Source organism: Chlorocebus sabaeus, chromosome 1 (assembly GCF_047675955.1).
Source record: "Chlorocebus sabaeus isolate Y175 chromosome 1, mChlSab1.0.hap1, whole genome shotgun sequence".
Taxonomy (NCBI): Eukaryota; Metazoa; Chordata; class Mammalia; order Primates; family Cercopithecidae; genus Chlorocebus; species Chlorocebus sabaeus.
Window position 1 is genome coordinate 129624921 of NC_132904.1, and position 10250 is coordinate 129635170.

Consider the following 10250-nt stretch of genomic DNA (forward strand, 5'->3'; position numbering starts at 1 on the left):
GTTCCCATCACGCAGTAGACCAGCAAACAAACAAGCAGCGTGGCCACCCCAACACTCCCTGTGGGCTTTTCTCAGCTTGTCCTGAGCCCAGGAAAGGAAAAGAGGCTGTGGGGGTGCGTCAAGCACTCACAGGAAGAGTCCCGGAACCTGCCAAATGAGGTTTTGCTCCACCCACGCTGCCCGCATCTGCCCACAGGCCTGCAGCCCCTACCAAGAGCAGTGGGCTCAGCCCTCTGCATCGCTCCTCTCCCTCTAATTACTCTTCACACACTCTGGCGCCAGGCCCTCCAACCAAATTACAATTGATTCTTCCCTCCTCTTGGATCAATGCCATCGACCCTGGAGCAGGGAGGACAAACCCAAACTCAGCCTCTAGGAACCAATGGCCCAAGGCAAAGCCCGGCGAGAGACCTGCTGGTGCAAACTTGGAATGTACCTGCACACATGTGTGCACACACATGCACACACATGCATTCATCCCCTTGCCCAAGAAGTACATGGATCAGTATGCACACAAAATGCACCGGGCCACATATGGGTATCCACATGTAGACACATACATAGCTTGATATAGACGGACACTTTCATGCAAGTCTACATGCATGTACACAAAAAGCACACACGCCCGCTCATGCGCAGGGGCACACACACATGCCATTGGCTGGAGAAGAGAATGCTCTGAGGCCCACAGGAAGCATGCTCCAGCCAAGTGAGGAGCTGGATTCTAGCCCATCCCGGCCCCCTCCCCGGCTGCCCTCCTAGCTCCACGTGTGAGCACACCCACCAACAGTTACGGTGGGAGGGGTCCGGCACGCCTGCCACACACACGTCCACGCAGAAACTCCTCTACTGTTGCAGAGGCCTGTGGTGTGCCCTCCCCTGCAATGGACCCTGCCTCCTCATCCCTTTGGGGTGTTGGAGAAATGCCCAGCTGCTTCTCCACCAGACAAAGCCCATTATAACTCAGCTGGGCTGTCTCTACACCTCAGTCCTCAGAGGAGCTTGGAGTGCGTCTGCACCTGAGGCCCCAAACCATTGGAAAGGAGGTGCCAGTTCCTACAGATGCCAACACAGAGTGACAGCCACCAGCTCACTCCCTTCCCGCACAGAATGGAAACATGAATGGCAAGTACAGAGGAGAGAGGAGACAGAGTAGGACTGGCCATCCAATACAGCCCAAGCAGACACCCAAGGCCTCAGACTCCACTGCCTCTTTCCTTATGGCCAAGTTCTCTACTCCCCGCCACTGGCCAATGGCTTCCTGCCAGGCACATCTCCAGGTTAAGTCATAGAAACATAGAACGTCAGAAGGAGAAAAGCTCTGGGAGATCCTCGAGTCCCTCCGGCCCACATTCTCTTGGTGCCCAACTCTCCTTAATGACATTCCCAGCAAGGGACTGTCCCTCACACCGAACATGCGGCACCCAAGGACACCGGAGGAGCAGAGGCCTCTCATCACGCAGGCGGTTCTCTGCCGAACAGTTCTAAAATTCCCTCTAAATAGAGTAAAATCTCCCTCCCCAGAATGTTCACTGGTTGGCATGAAGTGGAAGGAAAGCCATTTCAATAACAAACGGTTGGTCTGCAGCTTGTCTGAAGGAAGGGCCACTGTTGGGCATTTCTACTCATAGTTCTCAGTGCGAGGCTCTGCAGAGGCTGAGGGTGGGATCTGGGAGTGATCTGACCCTCAAAAGAAGGTGAAGGGCACCGAGGCCTCCGCTATGCAAAAGGAAGATCTTGAAAAAGTCAGATATCTGCCAATCTACGGAATAAGGCTTATTTGAGTTTTGTCTCTAATTTTGTCTACTAATTCCCTTTATTATACTAATATACTGCTAATATTCCTAGTGAGTTCTCGGCCTTCGCCTCCCCCCAGATAAGCTGCATTTGCAGGCTTACAGCAGCCGAAGATAGATGTGTACGATCTGGGGAGGACATCTTCAGTGCTGTGCGTTCCCCATCAACACCTCGGGCCTTGGCCCCATCACTGGAATCAGAAGCCTGGCACATAAAGCCGAAGTTTCTGTCCTCATGTCCGTGGTCTGAACCTTCTCTGTGTAACCTGCTTCCTGTCCTCTATCGCACAGAGCTTTTCCAACCATCCATGAGGGTTTAAGGACCATCAACTCTGCCCCGCCACCCCTAGGCCCCCATACCCCACCAGTAACAGCTGCGTGGACTGAGAGGAATTTGCCATTCGGTGGTCCCTTGCAGGTCAGAGTAATGGAGAGAAGTCTGTGGAAGATCCCTGTGGCCGGCTCTCTCATCCACCATTTTACTCCCACCACCCCACCATCTGTGCCAAAAGGTTGGAAAGCATTTCCCAAAACACCTTGCACTATGTTTCTGGGTGTGGATTAGATGCCACCAATTGTGTGCACTTGCACAAGATTTGGCAGACAAACAGGAGAGGGGTGCTCTTCCTGCAGCCCTAGCTGTTGGTGGCTATCAAGGTCATAACAGGCTTGCGGGAGTTTCCAGTGTTCATGCTTCGTTTTCCAAGATGCAGAATGTTAGCCTGCACAGCCTCTCCATCTGACTGCCTGCTCCCTGAAATCCACTGTCTCTTCTCTCATCTGCAGGTCTCCAGAGGCTTCTCCAGGGCCAGTGGCAGCTCTGACGTCCAAGAGCATACCCTCAATGGTGCCTCTGAGTCATGGCTTCAGTAATTCTGTGTTGTTCTGGGAGTCACTGTAGTAGCCTCAATCCTGAATCTTCTTCTTCTGCCCTTCCAATGATTGTGTAAGCTCCCAAATTCCTGTACGCAATCCCTTTTGGCTTGAACTACGTAGAGTGGGGACTTTTTCCTTTACTGAACCTTGACATACAAGATGCAAGCTGGGGTAAGAGCAGTTATGGTGTCAACTTCATTCAACAGACATTTAATGAATGCAAACCATTTCACCTGGTGCTGTGCCAGGCACAGTGACATCAGGCAAGCAGGTGCACCGTGTCCTGACATGATGGCAATAGGCAGGGCAAGGGGTCCGTATTCACCCAGTCAGCCCAGCTCAAGGGAGCGAGGTGAGTGGGAGTAGGACAGCCCTGGCTTCAGAAAGGCTGGGTTGAGCTCCGCCCAGTTCCAGTGCTCCCCGCAGATACAGGCAGGTGGCTAACCCTCTCTCTAGGGCTCAGTTGCTTTGCTTCACTGCCACCGCTCCTCTTCCTCTTTGCACTTTTATCCCTCGTCCTCCAGACTCAGGGGATGTGCTCTCCCCTGCGGGTCTTCCTGGCCCTCCCTCAGTGCCTCTGGTCCATGCTTCATAGAAAGTGTTCAATGAATTGAATTCATCTGATTCCCAGCCCAGCATTTCTTCTTTCCTGAACGCACACATGTGCACACTCTCACACACTCACACACACACACACTCACCACTAGAGTAAGCTATTTGTCTTGGGTGGGGTTCCCCAGATGCCAAGTCTGAGATTGGGGATTCTGTGCCAGGGAGTTATGGAGGGAGGGCTCCTAGGAGGAGCCTTAAGGAAGAGAGGAAAGCAGAATGGCCGGGGAAGAAGCCAAGAAAAGAACATGGTTTCATCTGAAGTATCTCTTCCAACTGCCCACCCCCAGAGTCCCGGGCAGGAATGGCACCACAGACTTGTCGCACGTTGGGGAAAGTGCTGGCCTTCCGTAACCTGCACCAGTCCCTCGTGGCTGCTCGTCACCCTGGTGTGGGGTGTGGCCTCCTCAGCGTCTCCCTGCAAGAAAGGGTGCAGCTCTGAGCAACAGCAGTCCACACTCAGAGAGAGGCAGGGGGCAGACTGTGGCAGCCCAGGAAGGAGACCTGGGAGGTGCACCGACTGCAAAAAGTATAACACAGCAAATGCACTGCAGGATTCCTAGAGAATAAGAACTGGACAGAATGGGGTCAAGGGAAAGTTAGCAGATTCCTAATCCAGTTGCCTTTCTCCCCACCAGCCAAGCCAGAGGTGGACCAGGTTGATTCCCAGCAAGACAGCACATGGCCACAACAAAGAACTGGTTGTGCTTGCAGTGTTTGGGGATTCATAATGAGCTTATTAAAAGAGTGACATAAAGCTGCAGGGCACGTTTTTACCCTGCCACAAACAGAGCTGTTGTTTAGATGCCAGTGAATTCTGCCCTGTGTGGTGGGACCTGTGCACTGACAATGGGCACCAGGGCATGGCACAGGGAAGATGCCCCACTCTGCCTGAAAGCTTTGCATATCTTCTGAGTACCTCCTCAGAAGGTGACAGCCTCTGGCATCCCCTCTTGTGACCAGCCTGTAGGGAGATCTCCTTCTCTCTAGCTGGAAGGTGGTGCTGTTCCACCCAGAAGCCAGGACAGGCAGGAACAGCTGTGCCAGGGGAGCAATGCAGCCCTGTAAAAACACAGTGAACAGAGAACGTGTCATGTCACCTGAGCCAGAAAGAAAGGGCAGAGCCGGTCAAAGCCGGCCTTGCCCAGAGAGAGGAGACACAGCCCCAGAGCCTGCAAGGTGACCTGGATACCTTGTACTTTGGCAAGGAGGGACAACGCCACAGTGACCTGATGCCTCAGTTTTCATCTAAGCCAGAAATCGTGGATTCTGTACCCCCTACAATAGACTTCAGTGGGGGCCAGCATCACCAAACCAACAAAAGAAGCACTCTGGGAAAATTCTGCACAAGCCTCTTTTTTTTTTTTTTTTTTTTTTTTTTTTTGAGACGGAGTCTCGCTCTGTCGCCCAGGCTGGAGTGCAGTGGCGCAATCTCGGCTCACTGCAAGCTCCGCCTCCCGGGTTCACGCCATTCTCCTGCCTCAGCCTCCCGAGTAGCTGGGACTACAGGCGCCCGCCACTGCGCCCGGCTAATTTTTTCTATTTTTAGTAGAGACGGGGTTTCACCATGATCTCGATCTCCTGACCTTGTGATCCGCCCGCCTCGGCCTCCCAAAGTGCTGGGATTACAGGCGTGAGCCACCGCGCCCGGCTACAAGCCTCTTTTAACTTGGGCTCAGTCTCACGACTTTTCCTTCTGCTTCCTATCCCTGACTTTTCTTCCTGTCCTAATGGAGCAGGTGGTGATCCCTTCTTAGGATGGAATTGGCCTAAGAAAATATTTCCCCTGGCCAAGAAGAAAAAGTGACAGCAACAGGTCCCAGAGAATCTGTCTATATCTGGACACATCGGATGCCAGAGCAGAAAAGCCTGCACCAGACGCCACCAGCCTGGAGTCCCTGGTGGTCGTCCCCTCCTGTCCCGAGAAGATGACACTGGTGGCTCCCTGCTTACTAGGCTGGGGTGGTACATTGTCTTAATTTACTGTACGAGCAACACCCACATTTGTAGGTATTTGCATGGTGAACACTGAGCTGGGGCAGTAAAGAAAGGGTCACATTTTACAGTAGAGCTGGGAGCATTCTCCTTGCAGTGAGAAACCGCTGAAAATAGGCTTCGCCAGGAAGATGGGACTCAAGCACCAGGGAATTAAGGGAGATGTCGATGGGGGTGTTGTTGGGGGACAGAGCAGAGTCGAGCATATAGTCTGCCTGAACCAACTGGTTGGCCCTGGTCAGCCTCTTGGGCTGAACTCCGCCCTTACTACTTTTATGTTCACCGGGACGTCTCTCTCCACTCACCTTTGGGATACCGCTCCTTGCATGGCAAACACACCATCAGCTCTGCACCAAAGGCTGCTTGGAAATACTGTTTCCTTCTCTCTTGAGCAATTGCTACATGCTGGAAATGCAAAAGCCTTGTGAATTCTAGGGTTGTGCGGGGTCAAACTGCCCATTCCCTGCCTCCAGAGGTACACATGCCCCAGAACATCAGGTGCTCTCCTGTTCCTATGCATAAGTTATGTGAATGTGGAAGGCAAGGCTTGGCCAGGGACCCCAGTCCCTGCACACCTGAATCCAGGCTGTGCCACTTGCTCTGGTCCCCCTCCCTGGCTCTGTGGCTCTCCTGCAGAGATAGTGGTGGGGAGGACAAAGGCAGGACAAAGCACACTCTTAAAGTTTGTGCTGAAAACTCCACAATGGTCTTGGAGTGCAACCTGGACACAAACGTCTCCTCTGGTCAAGACCAGAGGCAGGTGTCCTTTGTTCTTTCTTGTCTCCAGGTCTATACCCACTTGACCAGAGAGGGGAGGGGAGCCACCTCAAAGCAGGATTGAAAGCAGAAGCACTTCCTCCTTGTGCAAGCGTAGAGCCCCAGCCAGGCATGCACATAGGTCAGGACGGCACACCAGTAGGAAAGAGGACAGTCCTAGGCACAGAATCCCCAGGGAGAGGGACCAGACCTGCAAGGTGGCCCCAAACCACCTTGGCCCCAAACCACCCTTGCCCTCAGCCCATGGAAATCCAGCTTCTTCCCACTTAGGCATGAGCTGAGGGAGAGAATAATGGGCAGGGAAGGCCCAAAGCTTCCCCCAGGAGCTGGCGTCCCAGGCCAGGTGTGGTCCCTCAGCTGAGCAGTGCTTCCTACATGAAGCAGTTAGGAAGCTGCCTGCGTTTCCAGGGCTCTCGGGGGCCCCGGCTCTCACCTGAGCCAACACAGAATGAGAGGCCAAACTGCGATGCCGTGGGAGGCTTCAGACGGTGTTTCCTGCGGGTGTTATTTCCAGCCTAATGCTGTGTTCACATGGCTCTGCCTGGTGATTACTATATTATGATATATTAATCATAGGCTAATGAGGCACTCCGCCCCACTCCTCTCTCCAGGCTGTACAGGATCCCACCCAGATCCCACAGCACCACAGGCTCTCCTGTACCTGCACCCCCAACCCACCCTCAGGGCCAGCCCTGGGTTCAGCCCCCTTGCCTACAGATAAACTCAAAGGAGGTCATTTCTTGTGTCCGCATCCAGTTAACGATATCTAAAGCCAGGGTTTGGCACCCACAAACCTTTGTGATGCATTAGCCCCTCTTCCTCACTCTCCGATGACAAAGAACCAGGAGGCAAAACAAAGCCCAGAGGAGAGGAAAGTCGTTCTGATGTTTTTCTTGGGTCCAGGAGAATGAGACAGGCTTTGGCTCTCTGGGACCTGTGAACTCCCCCAAGTGCTGAGTGAACTTGACTTGGTCCTGGGGAATTGGTTCATTCAATAGCATTTAAGTCTTTATGTGGCAAGTGCTGTTTTCAGCAATGTGAACGGGAAAGTTTCTAACTCCCAGAACTTCACTCCGGACAGTGGTACGCTGTCAGGCCTCGGGCTGCTGCAGTGAAGGGTCTTGGTCCTTGACCGTCTGGTGAGGACGGTTCAAACCAGTCACTTCGGGGTGTGGTGTGAGTCCTCAGTGGTGCACCAGCTTTAGAAGAAAGAGAGAGAGGACCCAGAGGGAGAAGACTCACTCCCTGACCCCAGGAACAGAGTCTAGCAGGAAAGAAGTACAGATGAATGCAGTGTCTCACATCAGGACCAAGGAACCAGGGAACATGCCACTCAGCTGATGCAGCTGATGGATGCCACTCTGTGTATCTGTGTCTGTTTCAGGAGTCAAACCCCTCACCGGTGATTTATACTTTGCCTTTATAGGCCTGTTCATTTTTTTAGGAGTCCTTCAGTGGCATGAGGTCATTTGTATATGCTCACCCACAATATGAGCAGGGCATAGAATATGCCCAGACTTGGGGTATAATGTCCTGGACTTAATAGTATTAGTGGGCACCATGATGAGAGGTACCAACAGAGGCTGGTATGGTGATGATACTGAGGAACAAGAGGGCTTCCTAGGCGGGAGAACTGGTCACCTGGAGATGATGTGGGCATATGCTGAGCCCCAGCCACAACAATTTCTTTGCAAGATATGAAACACAAGTCCCTAGGGCTGACTTGTGTTACTCACCAGTAGAATCACAGGGAAGTGACGATGTGCAACTTCCATTGCTTTATCACAGAGGCATTGTGCCTTGGTCTCCTGGATGACCCACTTGGGGAGAAGTCATTGTTATGCCATGAGGATGCATCAGCAGCCCGGGGGAGGGTCCTCACTGAGGACTCCAGCCAAGTGCCAGCATCAACTGCCAGCCACATGAGTGAACCCCCTTGGAAGCAGGTCCTTTATATCTTCTGGGCTTTGTTGTGCCTTCTAGACCTTTGTCATCGGAGAGTGAGGAAGAGGGGCCTCCAGCCTCAGTCAAGCCTTCAGATGATGATAGCCCAGGCTGGACATCCAATTACAATCCCATGAGAGACCCCAGGCCAGGACCACCTAGCCAAGCCACTCCTGAATTCCTGACTCATACACACTATGAGAGGTAAGAAATAGAGATGGTTGCTTTAAACTGCTAGGTTTTAAGGCAATACGCATTGGAGCAGAAATAACTAACACATATCCCTAGTAATAATGTAGTTCCTAGAACACAGCAGGTGCTCAGGAAATTTTCACGGATGAATGAATGAAGCTTCTAGTAGAGGGGCTATCAGTCAAACATTATGACTACTGATGAGAAGAGGGAATTGGTGGCCATGGCCAGGAGAACTCACATTCCAAACTTGGAAAGATAAAACTTAGCCCATAAACTCGGGAATTCGAGAAATGTCATAATACTTTATTTTCTTCAAATCTGAATAAATTGACCCCAAATCATTATTGTTACCCAAAACCCTGCTCTACCCCACCTCAACCTCACCCAAGGATCTGGGAAAAAAATCACTGTGGGAAAAAAAGCCTCTACTCCCCAAGTCTACGATGGCCATTTGTGATACCTTCAAACCTCACACACCATGATTCCTTAAAGGCAAGTTATGCTACAGCTATCAGGACTGTCTTGGGAGTCCCAGTGTCTACAATACAGTCTCTTAGACACTCAGGAAAGCCATTCTCTTCTGAGGTCTCACACCTCATTCAGACCTTCAACAAATATTTACTGGGTGCTCTACTAGTTACGGTTCTCTAGATAAACAGAACAAGTACAAGAGAGTGGAGAGAGAGAGACTGATTTTAAGGAATTGGTCCTGTGTTTAGAGCTGGCAAGCCCAAAGTCCACAGCATATGCCAACAGGCTGGAGACCCAGGCAACGGCTGATGTTGCAGCTCAAGTCCAAAGGCCATCTGCCAGCAGAATTTTCTTTCCTTCAGGAGAAGTCAAGTCTTTTTTATCTTAAGGCCTTCAACTGATTGGATGAGACCCATCCACCTTACCGAGGGCTCTACTCAAAGTTGACGGATTTAAATGTTAATCTCATCTAAAAGGTACCTTCACGGTAACATCCAGATTCATGTTTGACTAAATATCTGGGTACCATGGCCTAGCCAAGCTGACACATAAAATTCATCATCGTAAGATGCCATTAAGTGATGTAGGCACTGGGGATAGAGCAGTGAACCAACACGGGCAAAAATCTGGGACTTTTACATTCTAGGAGTGGGAAAAATAATAATAAACCATAATCAAATACATGTATCATATGTTAGGTAGCTATCGTACTAAGAAGAAACACCAATCAGGTTACGTGAAGGAAACTAATGAAGGTTGCCATTTTAGACAGATTGGTCAGGAAGATCTCGAGAAATAACCCCTCGCTTGAGTGAAGAAGTCATGCAAATACATGGGGGAAAGAACCTTGAGGCAGAGCAAACAGGACTACAAAGACCCTCTCACCAGAGGGTGAGGACCTGCCCCTGCTCCCAAGCCCGAGACCCTCCACCCCACTCCCCACCACTGCCATCAATCCCCTTGGAAGTTCCCCTTCCACCACCCCCCCAACCCAATTCCTCCCAGGAGCCCAGCCTTAGAAAACAAAAGCCAGGAAGGAAGCGTGTCTATGAGGAACATATCTCGTCTGCGTAAGCAAGAGAACATAGAAGACCTGGATGCTTTCTTGGAAAAGGGTGCAGGCGGGTGGCGGAGGGGGGGAATATAAATAGACCAAAAATTAATTTCTCAAAAATTCAAACAGCCACAGAAACAGCAGCTGCTCCCCACATCCCACTCCCAGTCAGGCTCTTGAGGTAGGATTGGGGGTGAGGAGGGGGGATGAAGGGAGAAGAAGCAGGAAATCTCTAATTCTTAGAACTCTCTGATTCAGGAGAATTCACTAATTTCCTGACAAAAATGAGAGAAATTTTCTCCCCAGGCTGTCAGATTTCTCCTTCCAAATACATCCAACTTGGATGTGAAAGCCTGTGGGAAAGGTGAAAGGATGTCTCTCTATTCACACCAGCTCAGAGGCAGGAGCCCAGCACTCCCTGGAGAGGAAGCCACCAGGATTCCTGCGGCAGCCCAGCACCAATCTGCAGCCAGGCCCTGGGAGCTCCCCCACGCCCCGCCCCCGCCCCCGCCCCAGAGAGATCGGAGGCCATG